Source organism: Phyllobates terribilis, unplaced genomic scaffold (assembly GCF_046119375.1).
Source record: "Phyllobates terribilis strain yellow unplaced genomic scaffold, ASM4611937v1 Scaffold_5__5_contigs__length_657084704, whole genome shotgun sequence".
In the NCBI taxonomy this organism is placed as follows: domain Eukaryota; kingdom Metazoa; phylum Chordata; class Amphibia; order Anura; family Dendrobatidae; genus Phyllobates; species Phyllobates terribilis.
This window is the reverse complement of record NW_027362765.1, coordinates 33218609-33236662: the sequence shown is the minus strand read 5'-3', so window position 1 is coordinate 33236662 and position 18054 is coordinate 33218609. Positions and strand designations below refer to the sequence as shown.

At 39.1% G+C, this 18054-nt stretch overlaps 1 pseudogene; it reads left to right on the top strand.

Moving 5' to 3' along the window:
- Positions 1-3296: 3296 nt before the first annotated feature.
- The window catches only part of LOC141271408 (uncharacterized), a 107517-nt pseudogene continuing 92759 nt past the window's right edge, over positions 3297-18054 (top strand).

Sequence of the window (18054 nt, the reverse complement as noted above, 5' to 3'; positions counted from 1 at the left end):
GGCACAGTGCTGCTTATCACTTTATATTTTGATTACTAAGTGGCTAATAGTATATTAATGAAGGGGGGGGGGTACATATCTGTATTCAGGGCCACAGTGTGGGGAGACACATGTATATATACAATATATGTGACCTTGTTATTTTCTAGGCTGGAGGATCATCGTGACAAGATGAGACGTGGCTGGGAGATGTCGACATGAAGATCCGACCAGATGGAGAAGAAGCAGCAGAAACCGGCTCTGATCAGATGAGACGTCAGCGGTAAGTGCCCGGAGGTAAATATTATTCTGTATCTGCACTGTGTGACTTGGATTGATAATGTTGTCTGTAAAATCCCTTAGGCTGCATTCTCACATTTGTGTGAAATGCCTTTAAGCTGCCAGATTTTTTTTATCGGATGGTCCACAGACTCGTCGAGTTTTATAGATCCATTCACACATCCATGAAAATCACGAATCTGAGAATGAGATCTGTGAGCGTCAGAGAATGTCATTTTCTGATCCGATTTTGAGGATTAGAATAGGACATGCTCAATGCGTCTGTAAAACAGGGCACTGCACACAGGTGCAGGAATGTAGCCTTATTATGTGTAGCACAGTCCCTTAGTACATAGTGTACTCACTTATTATGTATAGCATACTCCCTTAGTATATAGTGTACTCGCTTATTATGTATAGCTCCATCCTTAGTTATATAGTTTTATCTTTTATTATGTATAACACCCTCCCTTATTACCTACCTTCCTCTCTAGCTCTAGGTCTCACAGTTGGGAGATCATAGTGTGTTCGAGGCAGCATACTTTGCCCTGGGAGTTGAGGTGGGGTACAGTAGGGTCATTATACTACGCATGTGGAGGAATTCACCATGGGGGTATCATACTGTGTGGGGACACTTTTGTTGTCATCATACTTTATGAGCAATGAAAGAGGAATCTAGGACTTCAGCAGGAGGAAAATTACTATGTAAAGGATGGAAAGTTGTGAGATCTGCTCTTCTGTGACCCCGACAATTATTGACAATTTTTTTGGTGGGGTGGGGGGCCCAATTGCACCTTCTGCTATGGGGCCCCATGATTCCTATGCACCCCCCTGCCTCAATTCATACATTCCTGAAACATTATAGACTTGATTTAATGTCCAATGCTGATTTGTCCTTTGGAAGGAAAGTGCTCCAGGCCATTGTTCCCCTCTAGGAGGGATTCTTTGGCTTTCCTCCTAAGGTGTTGTCGTGGAGGGTGACTAGAGAAAATAGAATTAGTCTTACCGGTTATTCGGTTTCTAGGAACCCTCCATTTCAGCATGGGTAATCCCACCCTAATTTCTGTTGTATTATTCTTTCTTGTAAATAAAAATTTGAAGCAGTCCTACAGATGTGGTCCTTTGTAAAAAAAAAAAAAAAAGAAAAAAAAAAACTGGCTACAGAAATGTACTGTAGAGGGGCTATTTAACTTCTTCATGTGTTTCCTGTCCCTATTAGGGTAAGGGGAGTATCCTCCTAAGGTGCTGTCATGGAGGGTTCCTAGAAACCGAATTACCAGTAAGACTAATTCTATTTTTGTCTTGTGTGTAAATCTTTTTATCATTACATATTTTTGGCATTTTTTAAGCATTTAATTTTATTTTTTATATATCAAATGTAAAGTTTAATAAGTTTGCTCCTTGCTGCACTAAATGTACCCACAACCTCAAAGAGGAAAAGTATAGATTGTTCTTTTTTACCCAGTTTATGCCAAAGTGCAAGAAGAGTACCCATCAGTTAGCTGTGCATGAGTATTAGTCTGTCACCCAGAGCAGGTGTCTCGGTGGCTATCAAAATGGTGAGTGTTGGGTGCCAGAAGTGTAGATGTGTCAGCTGGCTGTGGGGTACACTTAGCTCATTGTCAGCCTATTGCGGTAGTTGAATGGATGAGTGAATGTGATGAGCAGTCTTACTTTACAGTCGCATCAGAGTAACGAGTGCGGCAAGTGGGTGATGTTTATGATATTCCAGTTTATGCAATCTGAGAATACAACATTTGCACATTGTATATAATTACATGTTCTGATGAATAACTGATAAAAAACCTATATCTTGGTGCTAAGGATATCCCATAAATGCAGAATACAATCCACGTTGACTGTTTGAGCAAAGCATGCAAATGCAGGCAACTTCCAGAAAAAAAAGAGGACGTTTTATACGCATAAAAACACTGTTCCACAAACCAGTAGAAATCATACAGGGAAGAGCAATTGGTAAAACAATTTTTTATTATTTTTTTAATTGTTTCATTTTTTCATTGATTTAACCCTCAACTGGTGAGGTGGGGTTTGCCACACCCCAGGGAATTTTTGTTCGGCTGCAATTCATTGAAAAATGCTGGTATGAGGATACGTGTCTCACTAGCTTCCATCCATTTGTGGGTGTCAAAAATTTGTTATACTCATGTGTAATCAATCGCCAATAAGAAAACGATTAAAACAAATGTGATCTTTGCATTTTCTGTAAAAATAAGAGATTTCTAAACACTGGGGTATAGGAAACCCCACATCACCAGTTGCGTGAAAAAAAACCCACCTCACCAGTTGAGGGTTAATAAAGCATGTGTTTTTAATACCTCAATGTTATACACATATATGCATTAGCTGTGGAGAGCTTCTGTTCTATTACCTATATATTATAATTTTCTGGCAAATTAAGGTTAAGCACTAAGGGGTAGCAGCAGGTACTCATAGCCAGATAGAACAGCGTCACCGCAGACTCCTCTGACGAAGGAAACCATGTTTTCCGAACTGCATAAGGAAGTGTGGACCCAATCGGCTCCCGTACTCTTCTGATTGTGTGACATCACACGCTGTTCGCAGCTTCAGTGCCCTGCTTTAATTTCCAAGAATGCAACTGGCCTGGGCTCCCTGATTGCTTCATCGCACCTTGCACACACACCAGCTGCCTTACTTGACGTACTCCAGAGTTTGTCCTTGGATGAGATATTGTCTGGACTTTGCTAAACATATTTTTCCAGATATTGGACTTTCTGGCCAGGTCTCCGTAGGGGTGAGTGAATATTCATCCTCCTCCGGTTATATTACATTGTACCATTTTTGTACAACCTGTTTATCGTGTTTCATGTGTGATATCTCTGATGGTTGATTCTAATCAGACTGCTACTACCAAAACCTCCTTCACATTTGCATGTACATTTTCCAGTGTACAAAAGAAAATTATATATGATTTTTCATTGGCTCATCTACTTCCCATTCAGGTACCTACAATATCGGATCCTCTCAGTGGAGATCTTCTATGTAAAAGAATTTTCCTGATTTAACCATCAAAGATGGATATAGATAGGGACAGGATGACCAATAAGATATTACACCTCACCCTAGAGATCCTTTTCCGGCTTACTGGAGAGGTGAGAGATTCTGATGACGTCACATTACATCATTCTTATCTATGGGAATAACAGATGGACAGAACTGGAGAGGTGAGGACGCTGGAAATGTCTGTAGTGAGATTTATTAATGTGTCTCTCCATAACCAGGATTACACAGTAGTGAAGAAGACCTCTAGTGAGCACTGTCAGGCCCCTATGTCTGAAGGATGGGGAAGAATCCTAAGCCCAATCATGGGACCTCCACTTCACCCCCTGATATATGAGGACATCAATGACCAGGAGATCCTAGAACTCACCTACAAGATGATTGAGCTTCTGACTGGAGAGGTGACCCTGCTGGGAATGCTGGGACATTATACACTATGAAGGGATCTGGGGGGGTGACGGTATCATTGTATGTGACAGGTTCCTATAAGGTGTCAAGATGTCACTGTCTATTTCTCCATGGATGAGTGGGAGTATTTAGAAGGACACAAAGATCTGTACAAGGACATCATAATGGAGGTTCCCCAGCCCCTCACATCACCAGGTAATAGAACTAAACACACACTGCCTATAATTATCTGTATGTAAAGAATTAAGTCCTCGTATGTTTCCTCCAGATCTATCCAGTAAGAGGACAACACCAGAGAGATGTCCCCGTCCTCTTCTTACACAGGACTGTAAACAAGAAAATCCCAATGTTTCTCAGGATCAACAGGTAGATGGAGAGAAGGTGTCATGAGATCTCCCCTATGATGTGTAGATGGCTGTGAAGGTCTTGTATTCAGTATTTTTTATCCATCAGTATTATTTGTTTTATACTTGTGTAATGAGAACAGTGGAGATGGCAGGATTAGAGCTGAAAGCAGATGTGACTTCTCGGTCTGTCTGTGACTTTTACAATATTTATTCCAGGGTAAAGATCTGACCCATATTATTACTACAGAGACATATGTGAGGGGTGATGAGTGGTGTAAGGAGGAGATGCTTACATACGACTACCCAGGTGAGTAACCACAAAATGTACAGAGGTCACAGATTCTTCTCAGTCACTGACTGACACTGCTTTATCCAGGGCTGTTGAGTCGGTAAGCCAAACCTCCAACTCCGACTCCTCAATTTCCATGACACTGACTCCGACTCCCTCATACATGGCTCATGTTTAAGCGATAAATTTACTGTAGTAAAATGGTAACATCAGGTTTTTAATCATTATTATGATACAATAATTAAGCTATTTAGATAGAACATAAAATATATTTATTAGAATACAACTTTAGAAAAAAAAAGTGTTCAACAAAAATGTACTGAATAACATTTGTGCAGTCTATGAATTTGTTCTGAGAAATAGTATCGCCTCCATCATATCCTCCTTCATAGATGACTTCAAATCTGACCTAATCATTTTAAGGTTAGAGAACAACCTCTCTACACTAACTTGGGTTGGAGGCAAAGCCGTAACCACATGGGCAACATCTCTAACAATTTCAGGGTATAAAGGAATTGCCTCGTGCACAGTCAGTTTTGATGAACGATTGAACTCTTCTGTTTCTTTGAGAGCGACTGAAAGATGTTGTAATTCCACAATTGCCCCTTTTCCAGCACGTCTCTTCAAGATTGTATCAATTTTAGGGGTTCTGACAGCAATAGCCAATTTCCTCACTTTGCTAATCAGAGTTGCAGACTACCTCTTATTGCCAGCTGCAGCGTGTGCACAACACAGTGCTTGTGATGAATAGGAGAGAGGTGTGAAGCAGCTACAACAAGATCATCTAATTGTAAAGAATCATTTTGCTGTTCTTCTGTAGAAATATCTGTTTGTTCCTCTGTTATGGGAACAGGACTGTGGCCTTCCATCTCCAACATACTGAATCTGAAATGTTCTTCTAGCTGCTGTTCACTTTCATTATTCTCATTCATCAGTTTAATTGTACATATCATGTTTGAAGCATTATCAGTTTTAATAGCAACCTGTTCTTTTTTGTTCTTAATCCTGCTTTCCTGTTCACTCCAGCAGTTCTGAGATGAGTGCAGGCATTCCTTCCCTGTGTGTTTTTGTTTTTTTCCCTCATCTGTAGAGGAGAAGCTTCACTACTTATCATGTACATAAACTGCAGCACAAATTCATCTCAGCTAAAAGTCTAGACCCTAAGATGAGGAATAGGACAGACATTTCATAACATCCCCAAATTCTTATGAAAAATATTCCCCACAAACTGCATTGAACTACTGTACCCAATTTATTATATATTTTAGGCTTTATCAGTGCTCTTGTCCAGTCCTATCACAATTAAAGGTCTCTATTCTGCCGCTAAACAACTGCATGGTCCTCCACCCAAAACTGTCCCCATTAGTTTGAGTATTTATATAACAACTTGCAGTGGAGTCATTTCTATGTTGAATCTACAAGGCCAGAAATTTTTTTTCCCCCTGATCAGTAGAATAAATTAAGTTTAATAATTTTTAATATTGGCCAAATGTGAATTTCTGTACAATAACAGCAGAGTTTCTCTTTATCCTGACTTTTAAATTTCTGTTAGAAAAGAACCAACTAACTTCAGAGAAATTTACTATAAACTACATGAAAAAATGTTACACCTATGCCATGTGTATCTCTGTGTGTGGTTTATGGCTCTAATGACTCCATGTCATGAATTTCATGTGGGTTAGAACTTATGGAATGAAAATTGCTGCACAATCTCTCCTGATACAGGGAGCACTAATACTTTTTCTACCTTTCTAGTCAGGACTTATAGAACCTCCAATGGCCCATCATAAATGAGTGTAAATCCGGTTTAATGCACTATGTTGAAAAGTTCTCTCTAAATGTCTAATATTTCTTAAGCTGAACTGACAGAAAATATTGTCCCCTACGACAGTTTGGATTGCCGAGAGCTACCAGGTCACATACTATAATTACCCAGAGATGTCACAGTTTTTCTCTACAGTAGTTATTGCACAAGATCCTCTCATTTAATCGCTTTCTGCTGAAGCCATTTTTTTGTTCCTAACCAGGCCCCATATTTCACATCTGACGGGTCACTTTACATAGTAATAACTATGAAATACATAACCTGATACAAGCGATTCTGAAATTGTTGTTTTTTTTTTTTCTGTGACACATTGTACTTTTCATTAGTGGTAATTTTAGGTTTGTTTGTTTTGCGTTTATTATGGAAAAATCTGAAATTTACTAAATATTTAAAAGAAGTAGAAATTTCAAACACTGATTTTGTATGCCATTAAACCAAATAGTAATACCACACAAAATATTTAATAGCACTTGTTGTATTTCTACATTACTTCAAAGCATTTTTCAAATATTCTTAGGACTTAGGCTTAAAGGAAACCTGTCACGTCCTAGTTGCTATCTACACTGCCCCCATTGCTTTGTTCTAACAAGCTTTTTTCATAAAAATCAGTAGTAGTATAATGATGTTATAACTTTATATACACTTTGTCCTACCTGCTCGTATTCAGTCATAGGGGTGTGATTCTCTCATTCAGTCATGGGCAGCGCCGCATTCAGTCACTGCTGGGGCCGCCTATGTATTTAATTATTGCTCGGAGGTGATTTTTTGTACTCCTCACTTTAGCCTCCGATCTAGACGCTCCACTGCTGAGGAGACTAGATCGTAGTTGCTGGAGTGAGGTCCTCAAAAAATCCCCACTAAAATCGGAGTTGATTCTAGGATCCTCACACTCACTGCTGTCTAGTCGCCTCTTCTGGCTTTTTATTGTTTTTCTTACGCTTTTTTATGCAATTTCTCATGTTTTTAATGGAGCAAACATCACAAGTCAAAAATGATTTTTTTTACGCTGTTATATAATTTATGTATTTTTACACTGTTATATATTTTACGGATTTGGGCAAAATTCTTTTTTTTCCTGATTAATGAAACTTACATTTTTATTCTCGCTTTATGTAATATAAAAAATTTCCCTTATCGCTGATTGTTCAGTTTTGCCAGAATGTGACTCTTCCCATTTGTCCACAGTCCTGTCTGCAGCACCGACATTGTGAAGAGTGGGCGGAGCTCCGCGGGGAGAGGCGTAAAAGAGCGCCCCCAACAGTCACCATAATGTACAACACAGAAGTGACAACTTATTACAGGAATATCTAAGGTCACTGGAGAACACTGCTGTTATAATTTATACCACTTCTTTTGTGCTGTACATTCTGATGATTCTGTCGGCTGCTCCGTCACTGGCTGAGACTTGTGGTCATACAGGAAAATTTGGATTCTATCAAAACTGAACAATCAGAGCTATGCGTAATTTTTTATATTACAGGAAGCGATAATAAAAAATAACCTTTATTAATTAAAAAAAAAATTCACAAAGTGACTGAGCTTTCTCCCTCTCACCCGTCATTAAAGGGGATATCCATTCCTGTCGTTCAGCTGCCTCTGCTGACATCACGTCAGCAGAGCGGAGGCTTCTTTTCTGCTCCACTATGTTGACAGGGCGGGACTGATGACGTCATCCTGATTGACAGCTGGATTCCCACTGTCTAACTGGGGGAGAAGGCTGTCAATCAGAATAAGTCAGACATCACGCTCTGCCCCGTCACCAGAGGCAGCTGAATCCCCGACCGGAACGGTCTGTGACTGCTCTGTGCCAGGGAAGAATGCCGCCGGGTACAACAGGCAGGTAAGTAGCAATTACATGCCTGTTAGTGGTTAGGCACATTTTTTGTTTTTCATAAAGTCCCGGACATCCCCTTTAATGAAGGGTGAAAGGGAGAGAGCTGGGCCACTTTGTGAATTTTTATTTAAATTAATAAAGTTAGTTTTTTTTATTTTTTTATTATCTCTTTCTGTAATATAAAAAAATACACACAGCTCTGATTGTTCAGTTTTGATAGAATTCAAATTTTCCTGTATGTCCACAAGTCTCGGCCAGTGACGGAGCGCAGCCGACAGAATCATCAGAATTAACATCACAAAAGTGGCGTAAATTATAGCAGCAGTGTTCCCCAGTGACCTTAGACATACCTGTAATAATTTGTCACTTCTGTGTTGTACATTATGGTGACTGTCGGGGGCGCTCTTTTATGCCTCTACCAGCGGAGCTCCTCCCACTCTTCACAATGTCAGTGCTGCGGACAGGACTGTGGACAAATGGGAAGAGTCACATTTTGAGAAAACTGAACAATCAGCGAAAAGGGGAATTATTATATTACATAAAGCGACAATAAAAATGTAAGTTTCATTAATCAAGAAAAAAAAGAATTTTGCCCAAATCCATAAAATATATAACAATGTAAAAATACATAAATTATATAACAGTGTAAAAAAATAATTTTTGACTTGTGATGTTTGCGCCATTAAAAACATGAGCAATTGGGTGGTGGCGATGCTGTGGAGCTGAGAGGACGCAGGAGATCTGAGCTCCCGCTATCCGGCTTATAATCCTGCACTCACCGGACCCTGATCTTCATTTCTGTGCCCTGCAGCACAGCTCCGGAGAAGCGGGGAGCGGCTGGGCTTCTGATGAGCTGCTATGGTGAGGGCTCCAGTCCGGCGCGCTCTGCAGACCCCGGCAGAGTAAACTCTTTGTGGAGCGGCGGCCATCTTGAGAGCTCTGCACGTGGCGCAGCTTACAGGCGCCATTGAAAATATATGCTGGCAGTCGGTCTCCCTCTGAAAGGCCTGAGGAGCGACGGCTTCTGGAGAGGTGCAGCGGTGAGTGTACCGGACAACCCGGTCCCGCGACCTATCTAGGGGCCACTGGAATATTTAAAAGAGGGAAACACAGCAGCCGCATTCTAACTCTGCAAGGGGAAGCATAAGCCCTGGGGCATGAGACACTCAGCCTATATTTAGGCGCTGGCATTCGTATACGGGACACAGAGTGACCAAACAATAAAGAATGCAACCAGAAGCCACTATCTCCTCCAACCTTTATTATTGAAAATAATACATCTTTTATACTGAAACCGGCATATAACTTATAAAAGATATTACTGAGACACCGCTGCAGCAAAGACACCAGGTGGTAGCATTGTCCAGACTCTGACTTCTACATAATAAGTCTGCATAATATACTACTGGAGTAAACATAATGCAATATACTCTGCTTATAACGTTACAAAATGAGCCGAGGGGAAAAACTCGAGTATAGGAGATAAATTGAAAGACTTTGCCAGAGGGGACCTCCAGGAAAATTCTCGATTGAGGAAGGGGCCAACATCCTTGTCAAATAAAATATCAGATCAACGTAAGAGGCATGTACCTGATGAGGAGGAGGGGGAGAGACATGAAGAAATGACCTTGAAGCAAGTTGCTGATTAACTCTTAGAAGCTATATCCACTTGCAAGAACTGTCTGACCGGGAGGATAGAGGAGGTTCATTCAGATGTGGGTCTACTCCGCCAAGACATGCAAACCATGAAGAAACGTGTCACTGAGGCTAAGACAAGGGTATCAGAGCTGGAAGATAAACTGCTGCCTATTGTTAACAAGTTGACCAAAGTGGCTGGCTCCATAAACGCCTGGCGCCAAAAAGATGATGAACTACAAAATCGAATGCGAAGAAATAATATACAAATTATTGGCCCACCAGAATGAACAGAGGGTCAGCATCCTGAAATCTATTTGGAAAATTGGCTTAAATCTACCCTAGGAGATGAATACTCCCTGGTCTTTGCTGTGGAAAGGGCCCACAGAGTTCCAGCAAACCCCCCCCCACACACACACACACCTCCTGAGGCCCCTCCTAGACCCTTTCTTGCTAGACTGTTGAATTCTAAGGACAGAGATACCACCCTGAGATTGGCAAGACAAAAAGGCTCTTAAATACAACAATTCTACAATTTCTATCTTCCCTGATTTTTCTGTGGAACTACAAAAACAGAGAGCACAGTTTATGGATGTTAAGAAGAAACTTAAAGACAAAGAGATTATCTATGCAATGGCTTATCCTGCTCATCTCCGAATTGTTTCTGGAAACTCTACTACTTTCTTTGCTACCCCTGAGGAAGCGTTGGAGTGGCTCCAGTTGCACCCAGAGCCTGGAAAAGGGTGACTGACACCCTTTGTGCCGCCGTTCCTATATTGAATATTGGGTTTGATGTAATTTGATACACCTTTTTCATATGCTTGAGTTCAGACTTTGCATCGTCAAAGACAACATAATACCTCACACTGGGATCAGTGATGGTATTCCCCGAAAGGAAGCGTCTTAAGAAATGTTTAAGTTTACTTCTTGTTTTGGTTGTGTTTAGAGTTGTGGTTTACAAGTTGAATGCTGTCAAAGTGCTCAGTTCTTTTTGCTTTGTCTCTATGCAATATGATCTGTTGAGTCTTATAGAGGCGATAGATCAACCTGGTGAGCCCCATAAATATATAAATTGGGTGGAAATGATTAGATACGTCAAAAGGGAAATAATGATTATGAGCAGTAATAGTGCAATGGCCTTTTGCTTCTACCCCTCAGATCTGTTTTCATCTTTATTATATTAGATAAATGGCGTCACAACTGAAATGTATGACATGGAATATAAGAGGTCTTAAATCCCCTAAGAAGAGGGTTAAAGTATTCTCGCAAATCAAAAATTACCAGCCACATATCCTGGCTTTAGTCGAAACACACCTCACTAGAGATTCAGCTAGGTGGCTAAATAAACCCTGGGTGCAATGGTCGATACACTCTTACCATACAAGCTATTCAAGAGGAGCTTCGCTTTTAATCCATAAGGCCATTAGCTGGGAGGTTAGGGAGACACACAGAGATTCAGAGGGAAGATTTGTTTTTATAAATGCTATAATTGATTCCAGAGAGTACGTAATACTATGTCTATATAACCCACCTCCTGCTAATCTAATTATTGTCCAAAAGGCAGTAAGCTTTGCACTAAACCACCCAGATGCTCAGATCTTATGTATGGGGGGGGTTTCAACTTGATTATGGACAAAAATTTAGATAGATTGAGAATTGGTGACAACACCAGAACGACAATAATACCATCTTCTAATTTGTTTTCAACTTATATGGAGAGTATTGGTTGGATGGATTTGTGGAGATTACATCACCCCGGAACTAAAGAATACACATGTCACTCCACAACCAAATCTATGTTATCACGGTTAGATTATATTTTCAGTTCTAGTAATACTGCAATGTGGGTACATAGTATTGAACATGGGGTAAGAGGGATTTCAGACCATAGTCCGGTGATACTAACACTTAAATTTGACCAGGTACGAGACAGACCCACGTGGAAACTTAATAACTTTTGGTTAAAATTAATTGGTCCTGATGATAGAATACCGGATCAAATAGACTGTTTCGTAGAAGTACATCCGTTGCCAAGGAACACTAAGATTTTTTGGGATACATTGAAGGCATACCTTAGAGGATGCCTCTCCTCCACTTTTTCTTACATCAAGAGAACGACTGCACAGGTTGATACCGAGTTTGAACATAGGTTAAAAGAAGCTGAACAGTCTTATGTTTCAGACCTGTCTAATGAGAATTGAGTAAACTGGCTACACTCACATAGATTGTATACACGAAACGTTGACACTAAATCTAAACGTAAACTATTTTTCACTAGACAATCATATTTTGAATTAGGGAACCAATCAAGTAAGTTGTTGGCCTTTATGGTCCGCAAACATAATGACTCTAGTGCTATTCTCAGGATTAGAACATTAGGGGGCCAGATAGTCACTGCGGCAGAAGATATTCTAAGTGGCTTTCATAATTTTTATAAATCGTTATATAAATCCCAAAGTGCCCATAATAAATTAGAATGTCTCTCTTATTTGGCAGACCTTGATTTTCCCAAATTGAGTGTCACACAACAATCCCTTTTGGATGCAGATATCACTATAGAGGAAATAAATGCAGCCCTGGCAGATATGGCTTTGGGTAAAACGTCTGGCCCTGATGGCCTACCACTAGAACTCTACCTTAGCTACCAAGAGGGCTTGATGCAGCACCTTTTAGAGACTTTCTCAGCGGCGATGCAAAGTGATTCCTTGCCTGAATCCTTTTATGATGCCAATATTATTGTTCTTAAAAAGGAAGGGAAAGATCCTCTGGAGTGTGGATCATATCGCCATATTTCACTATTAAATGTGGATTACAAAATTCTTACAAAAATTCTAGCTTTGAGACTTACTATCAGTTGTCCACCCGGACCAAACAGGCTTTATGCCAGGAAAAATACTTCTATTAACATTAGAAGGGTACAATCAATAACTCAATATAGCTCTCTGATACCGGGAAATGTTTGGGCCTTGGCTTCATTGGATGCGGCCAAGACTTTTGACTCCCTGGAGTGGCCGTTTTTATTTGCTTGTCTAGAGAAATTTGGTTTTGGCCCTAAATTTCGGGCCTGGATTCAAATATTGTACGCGGCCCCCAAAGCTAAAATAGTGATAAATAATTTATCCTCCACATCTCTTTCATAGGAAAGGGGAACCCGCCAGGGATGCTCTTTGTCTCCAGCTCTATTCGCTCTGGCAATTGAAGCATTGGCTATAAGAATACAATCATCTCAGGATATCAGTGGAATTACAATTGCAGACAGAACTGATAAAATTGGTTTATATGCAGATGACATGATAATTTTTATGGACAAGGTTAAAGATACTCTTCCATCTGTTATATCTACTATTGATAAATTTTGTGAATATGCGGACCTCTTTAAAAATTGGGATAAATCTTCTCTTATGTCTTTGTTGCCCACTCCGAATACTGATTTGGAAACGTTATCTCCTTTACCTGTAGTGTCATGTTTCAAATACTTGGGAATTATGATTGTTAGAAATGATAGAGAGGACCTCTCGAGTAATACTCTTCCTTTATTAGAATACGCTAAATGTAAATTTTCCTTGTGGGGGAGATTACCGCTATCAGTGTCAGGAAGGATTAACTTAATTAAGATGATCTTACTCCCTAAATTTAATTATATATTACAACATAGTGCAGTATCGGTCCCTAAAAAATTCTTCACATCTCTTAACTCTTTGATGTCCACATTTATTTGGGGGAACTCCAGACCTAAACTCAGGTTATCTACCCTTCAGAGGCCTAAAGATATGGGAGGAGCAGCTCTGCCTGACTTCAATCTATACTATTTAGCAGGTCAGCTAAAAGCGATCCGTAGTTGGATGCCTAACTCCCAGTTACCGAATTCTGAGAACCACTTGGCACACGTTTTAGGCACAGTTTGTTTATTGGGTTTTCTAGAATTGAATAAATTGACTTCCATTAAGTTGTTACCCCTACATAGATTGGCGAGAACGGTATGGAAACAGGCAAAGAAAAGAATCGACTTTACACATGTTATAGCTGAAATGCCTATATGGGGGAATCCGTATTTTGCGACATTAATGGAACATCCATCTGCCCCCTTTTAGATAGCTAGTGGGGTCTATTTGTTAAGAGATATTTATGAAAGATCTATACTGATTTCATTTGAACAGGTGCAAAATAAATTCAAGGTTCCAAGATCTCAATTCTTCAGGTACCTCCAACTTAGAAATGAGCTCAGATCTCACTTACAAAACTTTGAAATAAATCAAACTATTTCTTTATTTCCCTTAATAGGAATACTTAAATCTCAAGGTCCACAAGGTCTTTTATCTAGCTTGTATACATACTTGCTATCAACAGGCTTAGATCATAACCCTTTACCAGCAAAAAATAAGTGGAGACTTCTAATTCCGAATATGGGGGAGGAGAAATGGGATGAAGTTTTGGCGTCCCCGTCCTTTGTCTCTCCCTCCGTTGAATAATATATAGCTGAATCAGCTTATTATTATCAGTCATATCTCACACCCCTCAGACTATATCAAATGGGGCGATCCTCTAATTCAGAATGTTTACGATGTCATACCATAGATGCCGACTTTGTTCATTTAATCTGGGACACGGCTCCATTATTAGGTCCTTCTGGCATGAAGTAACCTCTTTACTATCCTCTTTAGTATCCATCCCGATTCCATGTGATCCACTGATTTGCCTTTTTGGGGTAATGGAGGATGATGCCTGGGATCTCTATATTAAGATTTTTTTGAGAGAAACCTTATTTTTGGCCAGAAAATTGTTGGCACTAAGATGGATGGGCAATAGACAGCCAACATTGCGATCCTGGATCGCACTGGTTAACTCAATCATTCCATTTGAAAAGATAGTATACCAAAACAGAGGTCGTCCATTAAAATTTTCCAAAATATGGGACTATTGGAATTATTTGTGTCTTACAGTCTCTACTTAGGCAAAGGGTTTGAGCTGGAAAGTAAATATGTAAGGGATGTGAGAATAAATAGAAAACCACGAGTTATAAGTGACAAATGTTGCTTATAGGGGCAAGCATCTAGATCCATATACATTACGATGAGAGTCAATCTGAGCATGGAAAGGATAAAGACAGCACAAGTTTGATAAGTTGTGGTTGAGAGTTCAAAGTTTGGATTGTATCCTAATTAGGTAAATACCCTTTTTCTTCTTTTTATATAATTCCAAAAGATGCGACATTCACAGGGCAAAAGAAATATTGATATGCATGCGATAACCCATCCAACCAGTTTATTTTAATATGTCCTCATCGATGTAAATCTATGTTGATGTGATGTCTCTGGATGTTTTCTACTACCAAATGCAATGTGTAATTGTTTATAAAATTGTTTCATAAAACAATTTAAGTTTAAAAAAAAAATGAGCAATTGCATAAAAAGCATAAGAAAAACAATAAAAAGATAGAAGAGGCGACTAGACAGTAGTGAGTGTGAGGATCCTGGAATCAGCGCCATCTAGTGGTGTCAGTACTGAACTCTCTACATCGGAGGGGATTTTTTGAGGCCCTCACTCCAGCAACGCCGATCTAGTCTCCTCAACAGTGAAGCGTCTAGATCGGAGTGACAAGTGAGGAGCACAAAAAATCACCTCCTCTCTAGATGCAACCTTGCCGGGAGCAATATTTAAATACATAGGCGGCACCAGCAGTGACTGGATGAGAGAATCACACCCCTATGACTGAATACAGCAGGTAGGACAAAGTGTATATTAAGTTATAAAATCATTATACTAACACTGATTTTAATGGAAAAAGCTTGTTAGTGATGCACATTGCATCACTAACAAAGCAATGGGGGCAATGTAGATAGCAACTAGGACGTGACAGGTTCACTTTAAATAACAAATTTTCATATGTTCAAGGTACAAAACCTATTTTTGGGACCAAATCATTTTTATAGTTATTTGGAGGACCTTTATTTTAGAAAATTCACTGCTCATAGTATCAAAAACCACATTCAGGTAATTTAACCCTTTAGGCGTATCTCAAATGTTTGTGGCCCCAATTTTTTCTATTTTACAAGGGGAAATAGAAAAATGGACCACACAATATATTTTGCAGCTTCTAAAGAGGACAAAGTCATACTGTTTGGGCACATGGCAGGGCTCTGAAGGAAAGGCGTGCCATTTGTCTTTGGGAACGTGGATGATTCTGCTGGAATAGTTGGGGGCACGATTTGCAGATCACATAAGGTGCGAGAACGGCAGAAAAACAGTCGAAAACAGCATAAAATTGACTCGATTTCCCTCAGTGAATTCACCTTTAGGAGTAATGAATATTTTGACTCCACAGGAATTCTCTGGAAACTAGTAAGCAGTAAATGGTGGAGAATGAAAATTGTAAATATGCCATTTTAGTACCCAATAAGTGGTGCCAGCTTCTGCTCCACGAGACATGCACACTGTAAATGTTTAAGTGGGTTCTTCCCGTTATGGCAATGCTAAACATGTGGACACTAACAGTCTTTGGGCATACTGTAAGGCTCAGGAGCGAGGAGGACATTTGGCTTTGGGAAAGTTGAATTGGTTTATGGAAGCCATGTTGCTTTTCAAAGTCTACTGTTAGAATTTTAACTGTGTTTGTCTTAGTCAGTAATTCAATTTTGCTACATAACTTGCAATTTCTTTGGGAATTTTAGAAATGTTATAAAAATATAATTAATCATAATGTTATTTAAAAAATAATCTTTATTCTTTGCAGGTGACTGCACCAAGAGATCAGAGGGAAAATTGGCATCTTCAATATTTAAATCAGATGTCCTTGATATCAATCAAGATATTACTGACGTCTACGCCACTATTCCAGATATACCGTCATCCTTTCACAGCAAAGATCTATCATTTGAGCCTTTTAAACAGTTCCCATTTTTTGATTCATCACAGACTATTAAGAAAGATCAAATTAACCAAACAGGTGTTAAATACGAAAGTGCTCTGACAGCAAACAAGCAATTCTCAAGTTTAGAATATGAAAAAAGTTTTTCCCTCCAAACGTCTTTTGTTACACATCCAAAAATTCACATAGAGGAGAAAAGATTTTCTTCAGAGTATGGGAAATATTTTAACCAGAAATTAGAACATGTTGGACAAAAAAGAGTTCATGCGGGGGAGAAGCCATATTCATGTTCAGAATGTGGAAAATGTTTTGCACACAAATCACAATTTGTTATACATCAGAGAACTCACACAGGGGAGAAGCCATTTTCATGTTCAGAATGTGAGAAATGTTTTGCAGATAAATCAAATCTGGTTAGACATCAGAGAAGTCACACCGGGAAGAAGCCTTTTTCATGTTCAGAATGTGAGAAATGTTTTGCAGATAAATCATATCTTGTTTCACACCAGAAAAGTCACACAGGGAATAAGCCATATTCATGTTCAGAATGTGAGAAATGTTTTACATTTAAATCACATTTAGTTACACATCAGAAAACTCACACAGGAGAGAAGCCATTTTCATGTTCAGAATGTGGGAAATGTTTTGCAGAAAAAGCATATCTTGTTTCACATCAGAGAAGTCACACAGGGGAGAAACCATTTTCATGTTCAGAATGTGGGAAATGTTTTGCAGATAAAGCATATCTTGTTTCACATCAGAGAAGTCACACAGGGGAGAAACCATTTTCATGTTCAGAATGTGGGAAATGTTTTGCATATAAATCAATTCTTGTTACACATCAGCGAAGTCACACAGGGGAGAAGCCATATTCATGTTCAGAATGTGGGAAATGTTTTGCAAAGAAATCAAATTTTGTTAGACATCAGAGAACTCACACAGGGTAGAAACAATTTCCATGTTCACAATATGGGAAATATTTTACCAACAAATGAGTCTCACTAAACATCAAATATTTATTTATTTTATTCACTTATCTAGTGCCATGAATTCCACAGTGCTTTACAGACATTATTGGCACTGTCCCCAGTAGATCTCACAAAAAGAGGAGCCATTCTCATACCTAGGTCAGAAATGTTTTACACAGAAATCATATTTTGTTAACCACATAAGAAAATTCACACAGGAAGAAATCATATATTTTTGACCAACTGTACAAGAAAACACATAACAAAGTCAAAGTAATGACAAGTAAACGAGAAAGCAAGTTAGAACTTAAATTAGAATTAAAACATATGCAGTTACTAATATACATCTTATCTAAAAAACATAATAAATGCAATATTCCATGTGCATTGAATATTTCTGTTATATATTTATATATTCACTATATGGACAAGAGTATTGCTACACATTCCTTTTAAACCCCCCAAATAATACCCAGCATTCTTCCTCCCTCTTCTTTCTAACTCCTGATCTCAGCTATCTGCCATTCATCAGCCTTTTTCAAACCACCATTTCAGTCTGTGAACAAATATCTTTAGCTTTTCTATT